Genomic DNA, 9,987 nt, shown 5'->3' with positions numbered 1-9,987 from the left:
TTTTTTTTTTTTTTTTTTTTTTTCCTCCCCTCCCGGTTGTCCACTGCATTTCATTTGGCCTACAATTCTTGCCTGACCACAGAGGGGCGACTGGCGCCGCGGCGCCCGACACCGCCTCTTTAGATCCTATCCGTCCTCGCCGTGCTTTATCGCGGGGGTTACATTTAGCAAGAAAAATCGTGCTATTTAATCAACTGGCCACGCAGGCTCACGGCGCATATATGCGCATACATATGTGTACGTTCGCGCGTACGAATTTTGATAAAAGAAAAAAAAAAATAATTTTTCTCGTTCTCTCCCCCTCTCTTTTCCTCCCTCCCTCCCTCCATCTCTCTCGCTTTCATTTCAAAGCTAACCGGCCGATTAACGACGCTCGGTTTAACAACGAAGGAAATAACATTGGTTGGGCAATAATTTTCGAACGTGTCTATTTTAAACGTCTATTTACGCGATTTCCCTCTCGTTCATTCGAAACCATAGCAAAATATTACATAAACACGGTTATCATTGTCGTATTATCAACTGGCTGAAATTAATGCAATCGCCCGATTCCCGGATTAATTTCTCCTTTTATATACGAGCGGATCTCGCATCTTCAACATCTAATTCTTAATTTGAACAGCACCCGTTGTTTCGACACGCTATCTCGCTTGACACTTAACTTCTGAAGATTGTCGTGGATTCTAGCGTGCTTATCTAGCGGACAGTTACGTAAGAGAGCCGACTCGTATCGATTCGTATCCTTTCGCGTGTTCCAACGCGAAACGGTTGAAAAGAATCTTTACTTTTACTACAGAGAGTGTCGATCCTGCTACTGTCACACGCGCAGCACCGTGTGCAATTTTATCGTATTCGCGTCATTTAGGCCGCGTCTTGTGCATCGAGTTATGTGATAATACGCGAATTATCTGGTTGACGTTCGCGTTACCGTGTTAAACGTACGATATTGTAAAAATTCAAAAAAAGCAAAAATAATATACTAAGAGGAAAAAGGAAAAGGGGAAAAATAAGAATAAAAAAGAATCCACTTCCGTGTATAACTTATTGGACATCTGCTAATTTTAAATATAATCTTCGGTAAAATATTTTTTTTGTTTATATGATAGGATCTTTGGAACGTATTAATTTACTTTTTTCCTTTTAACGTGTATGATAAACGTCAACTTTACTCTAACTGTGTACCTTATTTATCCGTATCTTAACATCTTAAACGAAGATTTTTTTTTTTTCGAATTAATATTATATTACGGCAATGATAAATTTCCTAGCTTGAAAAGTGTATGATATAAAGTATAAAAATTTGTATTTATATTCTAAAGATAGATCGTAATTTCGAGCACATTCTCGAAAATTGTCCCAATTCGATCGAACGATCTCCGGTTTCTGATAAACTTATCGTTTAACATGACCTAAAAAAAAAAAAAAAGAAAAAGCGTATAGATTCAAACATATGTCACAGTTTAACGAGATCGATCAACATTGAGCATGATCACTTACGTAATGCAAATTTTTCACGGTTGAGGAGCGCGTTGAACCGATTATCAAAGGAAAAAACTCGAGTACGATTCTTTTTTGACGCGATCGTGACTGTTATTTCTCGCATCCGTAATCGCGTTCTCGATTATTGATACGTATCGGATGAAATCTTGGTAAAAGTTATCGAATCACAAATGTTTCATCTTATCGCGAAATTTTCAAAATTCAAGTGAAATTGATTTATCAAAATCGAAAATTCAATAGAATACAGAGATATGACAGAATTATATATATTATAGAAATAAAGAGAAATTCGTGAATGTATTTTTCTAGTTTGACGCAAGGGGGACCGACGGGTTTTGGGGCTCTACGTTCGTTTCACGTAGTTCCAAACCCGCTTTCGTGAGTCCTTTGGGTGATGGCGTACCCACGGACCTGAGCCAAAGACCAATCCACTATTTTTTCAAAGTGATCCGCTTCCTTTAATATGTATTTAATTGTAATTTATTTAAACCTACTCCCATAATGATTGGATTTGAGGATAAATATAGAGGCCTCGATATTTGACTTTCACAGATCGATTTCGATTTATAGAGATTGTGTTAATTTAAATTTGAGTACTCCTAAAAAAAAAAAGTAAATAATTCAAACAAAATCTTTATTTCGAATAAGAATTTAGAGTTTAAAATTAGAATAGAATTTAGAATTTGTTAATAGTAATGGAACGTGGTTCAATCTTTCGAATGAACGAAATGTTGGTCTTACATAAATTTATAAAGTAAATTTCGAAAGTATATACGCAAAGCCGGAATGTGTCCTCGGGTTCGACTGGCGGAGGAGACTGGTTCTCGGTGAGGAGGAGACGCGAATATGTCGAATAAAATCGCGAATGCGCATGAAATCATCGCGGGAGTGCGATACGGGGGGATAAATTTGCGTCAGAAGCGTTGGTACACCGGTTGCCTAGCAGAAACAAGATATCGGTTTTTGTATTTGTTTGTATATGACAGACCGTTTCGTTTCCTTTAGCACGATTATACATGGAATAAAATGTCGATCGAGATGTATATCATCGATGGTATCGCGTATTTTTTTAATAAGAGGAAGTCGATGTTATCTACCGTTGTACGTACGATATTTACTGGCAACCGGTCGACGATTAAATTATACTTGTTTCTATCTAAAATGAGAGGTTTCTCTAAGTATGCGATTGCAAGAAAAATCTCAATCTTGTAAAACGTGGGATTTCTTGTAAACGTTTATTAACTTTTGATTATAATACACGTGAATATAGATGTTTTACGATTTTTAAATTTATCTTAGTGTTTTTTTTTTTTTTTTTTTATATATAATATAATCAAAAAATATACATGAATTTCGTGCGAAAAGTTCAAGGTGACCTTTGATTTGATGTTGAAGATATTAAATTTAAAAGATAAATATTATGTATATGTTAATAATCATTTTTTTTTTCTTTGTTGCAATACCGATTTTTCATTTAAATAATAAGAATTCTATTGCATAACATATATTGTATAATAAAATCGATCGTAAAATTGCGTCTAGACTGAAAGTATATAATCACCAGACGTACATGTACTAACGTGAACGCAATAATTCAAAGTCGCTTATCAACGTTGACTGCCAAACGAATTTGTATGTACATAAGTCGTAATATTTTGTCTTTATTTTTACGCGTTCTAATATTTCAACGTATATATATATATTATATATATATATATATTCGAAAATTAAATTACTTCGTAATATATTTAGTAACAGATATTTTGTCAACCGTAAAATGAAACGTATTTTCATAAATATTAGAATATTCTAAATTGTATTGTATAAACGAAGAAAGGATCGATTCTCTGGATTCACGTTTGAATTTATACGTAGGATGATTCACGTCAAATAAAATATACAAATCTCTTGTTCGAGTATCGCCCAGCCGTCGACATCTGGCCAGATTTCAAAATTCCCGCGAAATTTCGGCGAAAGGCGTTCCGCTCACGTTTCCGCATTACCTCGCCAAACGTTCGAACGTCACGAATCTGGAATAAATTTTGTGTTTACCTCATGCATCACTGAACGTGTGTCGTACAATAGTAATCGCGATTCGACATTTGCTCGAATCATTTCATTCAATATTGGATGCAAAGTCGTAAAAAAAATTCACGGCTATTATTTTCTTTTTTTTTTTTTCGGCCTTGGCTGGCTTGGGAAAATCCTATAATGTTTGATATCTCGTCTACTTTTTCTACGTCTATTGTTCTTTTTATTTTTTCGATCTAGGTCAGAAGTCATCTCGTTTTTATTACTTTATTATTTCGATTTTTTAATCGTTATACTATTTTTCCTTCGTGCGGATGTAAGGTAATGGTGGAGGAGATTTATCGGAGAAAAACCAGTTTACGTTTGGAGCGATGCTCACCCTTCCTGTCCCTCTTTCGTATTCGTAGAGCGAGTTTTAATCGGCCTTGTTGCTACCTTGTTTGAATTCGTGCTTCGAGCAAAGAGAAAATATGAAATATCATAAAATCCTTGGCCAACGAATGTCGTTCGAGTCACGTTGAAAAATTTTGTACTATTTGGATGTAAATCGAAAATCTGTCGCCTGATTTTTTTCTTTTTTTTTTTTTTTTTTCGATACTCGAAAAAGAAGAAATCTCGATCATTTTTACGACACACTATTATATACGAATATTGTTTCATTGAATCTTTCCGTAATCAATTAACTACTTTTTTTTTTTTCAAGACACATTATGGAAATGAGAAGAATGAATAATTAATTCTCCATTTAAAATTCCGTATATATAGTAATATCAAATCACAATTATTTTAAATGACGACAACTCAATATATAAATAACATCTTTTTTTTTTTTTTTATTCACATTCTATCATATTTTGCACAAATTAGAATTCATAGACGATAATGTCATGATTCTTTAAGAATTATGATTCGCGCCAATACACGTTTCAAAGATATTCCCAAGATTAGGAATACCAAAGCAATTATGAATAAAAAAAAGCAGAGAACAATCCAAATTATTACATCCGGGGCTGTAACAACCTCAACTGAACAGCATTCACTGTTTCGCGTTCAAAGCGATAGTCTATGGATCACGTTTCTGAAACGAAGAAGAATGAATTCTTGTCAAGGGTGAAACGTGGCGTAGCTTAATAGCCGTGTCGATGTTCTTATTATGTCAAATCGAATAAGATACAATTTGACGATCTTTTACAGCTTATTCCTTTCTACATTGACCTTTCGATCGCGTCTTAATCTCTCACGTAAATACGATGACTTCCTGTCATCGTGAAAAATCGAATGTAAATTCTTGCATCGCCGTCGCGTCGTGTTATATCGTATATTAAAACGTCACAAGGCGTTAACGCCTGTCGATACGAGGTGTTTTCTCTCGTTTTTTTTTTTTCTTTTTTTTCATTTTTTTTTTTTTTAATTTCGCGTACGTAACGAGATGCACACGAGGAGACGCGTGTAACGGTTCATTCCACTGGCAAAGAGATTCACGCCATGTCACGTAACTCGTTGCACAAGATAAGTCTAGTGGCGACGTCTCGTAGTGACGCATTTTCGTTCAGAGGCAATGATGGATCGTAAGGCTGCATACAGACTGGCATAAAATCATTGTAAACATTGTATCTGAACGCGTCGGCCGACTATCGTATGATAGAAACTTGATAACGATGACAAATGATATTATTAACCAACTTCAATTACGATCTTCTACTCGACTCGATTTCTAAAAATTGAACGATATCGTTGGTCCGTCCGTAGTTGCATTACCAACGATTGTTCATTTTCAGTCTGTCATCGCGGCTTATAGAAGAGACGAAGATGGATCTAAATACTCTCGTGCCCGACTCGATTAATAAGACCAATTGCAATCGTTAAAAACGCTCGCGTTTTCTTTACGCTTCGAACAAAGGAAACGATTAACGCCGTATCGCGCCTCTCTCGTTCTCCCTCTTTCGAGTTAATTAATAAACCGATGATTCCTCTTGATAAACTAGAATTGAATTTTTCGAGTACCCGTTCGAGTTTAATTTTCGCGATAAACCAAGTCGATTCGATTCCTCGATCGAACGATTGTACTTACATCGTGTTTCAATTTTAGTAGTTGTGATATCGTTGTCATCACTTTTCGAGAGCTTTTTGCAATATTATAATACATCTTTACTCGTTTGATATTGATGAAATGCTTCTTGAATGTATTTTTTTTTTTTTATATTATTTATTTAGTATATATTTATCGAAAATTCTGATTCACATCAAAGGCAATTATTTAAATGTTATAAAGCGCTCATATGAGAAATTTCTTTCTTTCTTGTTTTTTCTATAATTCTAGTGATATTTTCGTAGGAAAATTGTTTCAATGTTCTAACATTCGCAACAATTTCTTTATTCTTGGAAAGTTTTCTATTGTACAACAAATGCTTTTAGTTTCGCGTTGTTGGTAATACTGCTCGCCAAGTGGTCGAGAATAGATGTCGCTTCCGAGTTGTAGCGCGTATATATCCATTTGTCGTTGTTTAACCTCTCGTGAGATACTAATTGGCACCCTTTTACGTCTCTTATTTCGTCATTAAAATACTGCTGAATTAAATATGTTTAGAATCACGCTTAGTGCCGCTTCTTTTAAATCCTCTGAGGTGTTGTAAAATATTGTTGTATTTAAAAAAATCAGAATATCATCGACGTAATTACTAAAATCTTTTTTTCTTGTCTTTAAACCACAATGGCCACCTTATTTTTCTCTCATTCCGACCCTTGATAAATTCGACCCTGAAAAGATTGAACGAGTCCCTAGCGAAATCCAATCTTGTTATATCGTATCTCGAGTCGCGCCACAAGGGAATCTCAATCTTCATTGGGTCAAAGAGTAACCACCCATCGCGATCGTATCGTTTTTTTATATCGATCACGAGTCAGAAGGCGTATCAATAATTTTTATAAATAGCGGTATGTGTACTTATTTCTCTCTGTTCAATAATACATATATATGTAATCTGATAAAAATCTGGGCTCCAATGATTAATAGACAGAACATATTTTACGATTATGAAATAAGAACGGTTTTTCCGTGAAATTCGATCAAATTGTGAATATAAATTGTGAGAAAAATTTCTCGATGGGGGCGAGATCCTTCTTCGAGAGATTATACTTATTTACGCTTGTACAGATATCTGGCTGGTAACGTTTTTAGTGAATAGCGAATACGATAATGGGAAGTAATTGCGTGGTCGTTAATAGAAATTCGTTCTTAATTGATCGTCAGGGTCGTTGACGCGTTAAGAATAATCGTCTACCAGGTGCGATAAGGCTGGTGACGAGACGGCGTTTACGATGATAGACCCGGGTCACCGACATTCCTATGCGCCGACTGACGTCGAAACAAGCATCAAACGGTATGAGTATACCAGTCTCAAGGACGTCTTGTTATTACACGCGACGGATAATATTTATTTCGAGGCGAGTTTATTAAAAAAAAAAAAAAAGAAAAAGAGATCTTCTAAAGATATTATATGTGGCATTAAAACTACTATCGAGATATATATTCTTTATTTCTTAGGCTTAGAGATTCTTTTTAGTTCCTGGATTGCTGCTTGTAATTTGAACGCGCTGTATTATTTAATCTATTCGATCTTGGATTAAATCAGAAAGAGAAAGTTTACAAAAGATTTTTTAAAATTTTGTAAAATATCGATTTTTATTTTCATTTTCGAGGCTAGAGATTTGTTTTCAACTCGAGGAATGTAGATTGTTGTTTTTGATCCGACAGTTTGGATTCCGAAATTCAGGGGCTGAAGAGGGGGCGCATTGTGTACAGTTTTCATAAAAATCGTCAAATTTGCCTGGCAAATATTTGCCCCCCGAACGCCTCCGCGAGATAAATTCGTTCCAATCAAGGGTCTAATTTCCTTGGCCGAATAGTTGGATCGTTCCGACCGCGAGTTTTAGAGAACGGTTTTGAACGGTTTCAGGGAAATACAAGGCGCTTTGTTCTCGAAGATCGGAACGAGAACTCGTGGCTTCCTGGTCTTGGCCGGTGTATCGAGCCACCGGTATTAATTAACATTTTACATAACGTAAAGTCCGTTAGCGTGTCGTAACAGATGGGCAAGATGAGCTTACCCTAGGAAATACGATTGTGAAATTCGTTTAAACGTGTTGGCCGGCTGTTAATTTACGGCCGAGGGATGTTTCGACATTGATCAGTTTTCGACGGTGTCTTCTTTCGACGCGGCTAAAGCACCTCGAATTCTCTTCTTTTACAATTCTCGTCGAAACTACTACTCCGTAATTCTCCAAGTTGTTGATCACTTTGCCCGATTATTTGCCATGGACGGTGTCCAAAATCGTTTCTGGCCGGCAAATCGTCCTCAACTATTATTATAAAACTTCCCTATCAGTTCCAACTACTTCCGTTGCCCCACGGAATAAATTCGCGAATTCGACGTCGAAATCATTGGAGGACTAATTAATGCTAGCGCTCGATCAATCTCGTCTTCGTTGGTCTCCAACGAAAAATTGATCTCCCCTCGCTTCGAGAAAAACTCGAGGTCGACTCGAGGTCTGTGCATCGTGCGTAACGATCCGAAATCGCTTCCATTTTTTTTTTTCTTTTTCTTGTTATCTTTACGTTGTAATTGAATCGCGTGTCGCGTGTTTCGTTTGATTGGCGAAGGTGAAGATCGTCTTGTAACGAATCGTACGTGTAGATTCGATCTTTACGAACATTAAAATTATAGAAGAATCATCATTAATCTTTCTTGTTGAATTAATGTTGCAGAAAAAAAATTATACGTATCCTTTTGGATACGCAAATAACGATTCGATTCATTTTTCAACGCGTTCGATATAACAAATATATTTTAAAAAATCCTCGAAATGGTGTTCGAGTTCGCAGTCAGAGATCGGAAGAGCGTGAAAGAAGGTCGTCAGATAATAACTAATACTAACGATTGCTTTTCTAGTCTCACACGTGACTTCGCGACCGTTAATCCCTATTTACACCGTCTCGTTTCGCCGATAACTTATGCAAACGCCTAATACAAGCTTCGCGCCGCGGCTCGAGAACATCGAGCGATCTCGAGAAGTCTCGAGAACTCGATCGAAGACGTGGAAAACCGATCGATAGAAAACCGATCGATGAGTGTTTCTTTTTTTCTTTTTTTGTTTCCTTCCACTTTTTCGAATCGAAAGTTCGTTGTTGGCGTCGAAAGTCTCGCCAATGGAATGGTGTTTCTCGAAACGATTGCGGCAACGAATCCATTATCGCGGGCAATTAAGTTGCGTTCGAGGCGGAAATAAATTAACGTGGCAAATGATTAGACGTTTAATTGCGAATTTTTCCCCGCCGCTGCCAGAAAACAATCTCTGGCTTACGAAATATGTATGCACGCGTTGAAAGCAGCTAATTATATATAGTGTAATAATTTTTTAATTTCTTTTTTTTTTTTTAAATTCAATTTAATCAAACGCTCGGTTAATTTGGTTAATTTGGTTAAGTATAATGCGATAATTGTTGGGTGAATTGATTTAGAAGAGGTCTCTGAAATTAATTGTCAGGTTGATTCTTTTGTACTTTTTCTCAATGGATTTTTATTTTTATTTTACTCCAAAAATTTAGAGAGAAAAATGTCGATCGTAGAATTTTAAAATTCTTCATTCTTTATTTCAATTAACAGTTTATCGATTGGAAAATTATCTATAGGCGAGATAAGTAATATAATTTTAATCTAATAAATTAGAGTTTAATGGCGGCTTGAATCGTAAGATGTTGATTGAAATTTTGTTTAATTTATCACGGGTTTACGTACGTATGTCGTTAGTTGGAGAGATTAAATATGTTTTTCTAATTGGACGGGATATTTCGACTTGTTAAAAATTGATTGAACGACAGGAAAATGCATCATTTCTTCTTGTTCACCACGCTGCTTGAATGTAAAAGGTGAAAGGTGAAATCCCGCGAGGAATCGAGCAAACACGAACATTAATTAATTTCGAAACTTCCATATGTTTCACCATTACATTAATTATTTCTCCAAAGAATCCATAGATCATTGTAAATTCACAGATAAATCAACAAGTTCCAAGTCGCAGTCAACTTGTTTGTCATTTCTTTTTTTAGATTTTTCTCCAAGATTTTAATTCCAAAAAATTATACGCCATTACTTATTTTATATTACTCATTTCTTATTGCAATTCGTAAAATTTCAACGATCATTTACCTTCGAAAACTTTCTCACGTTGGTATCTTCCATGGAAATTAACCACAAGACCTATATCAAATTAAAATCGATTTAGAAAATCGATACACTCAAATACCCATTTATTTATCTTTTTCAACTTTCCACCAACTTCGTTTTCCTTCGTTTCTTTTCTTACTTTAAAATAATAAGAAGATTCTTCTTCTTCTTACCGTAATTTCCCCCTCGATCTATATACGATGTATATAAATTTCCTTTCAAAATGATAAGA

At 35.5% G+C, this 9,987-nt stretch overlaps 1 protein-coding gene across 4 annotated transcripts in view; it reads left to right on the top strand.

Annotated features, from left to right (window-relative positions):
- LOC102681449 (nuclear factor of activated T-cells 5-like) overlaps positions 1–9,987 on the top strand; it is a 54,596-nt gene that overhangs the window by 4,556 nt on the left and 40,053 nt on the right. The window lies entirely within an intron of this gene.

The sequence above is a fragment of the Apis dorsata genome, unplaced genomic scaffold (genome assembly GCF_000469605.1).
Source record: "Apis dorsata unplaced genomic scaffold, Apis dorsata 1.3 scaffold_169, whole genome shotgun sequence".
Lineage (NCBI taxonomy): Eukaryota > Metazoa > Arthropoda > Insecta > Hymenoptera > Apidae > Apis > Apis dorsata.
This window is presented reverse-complemented; position numbering and strand designations above follow the sequence as displayed.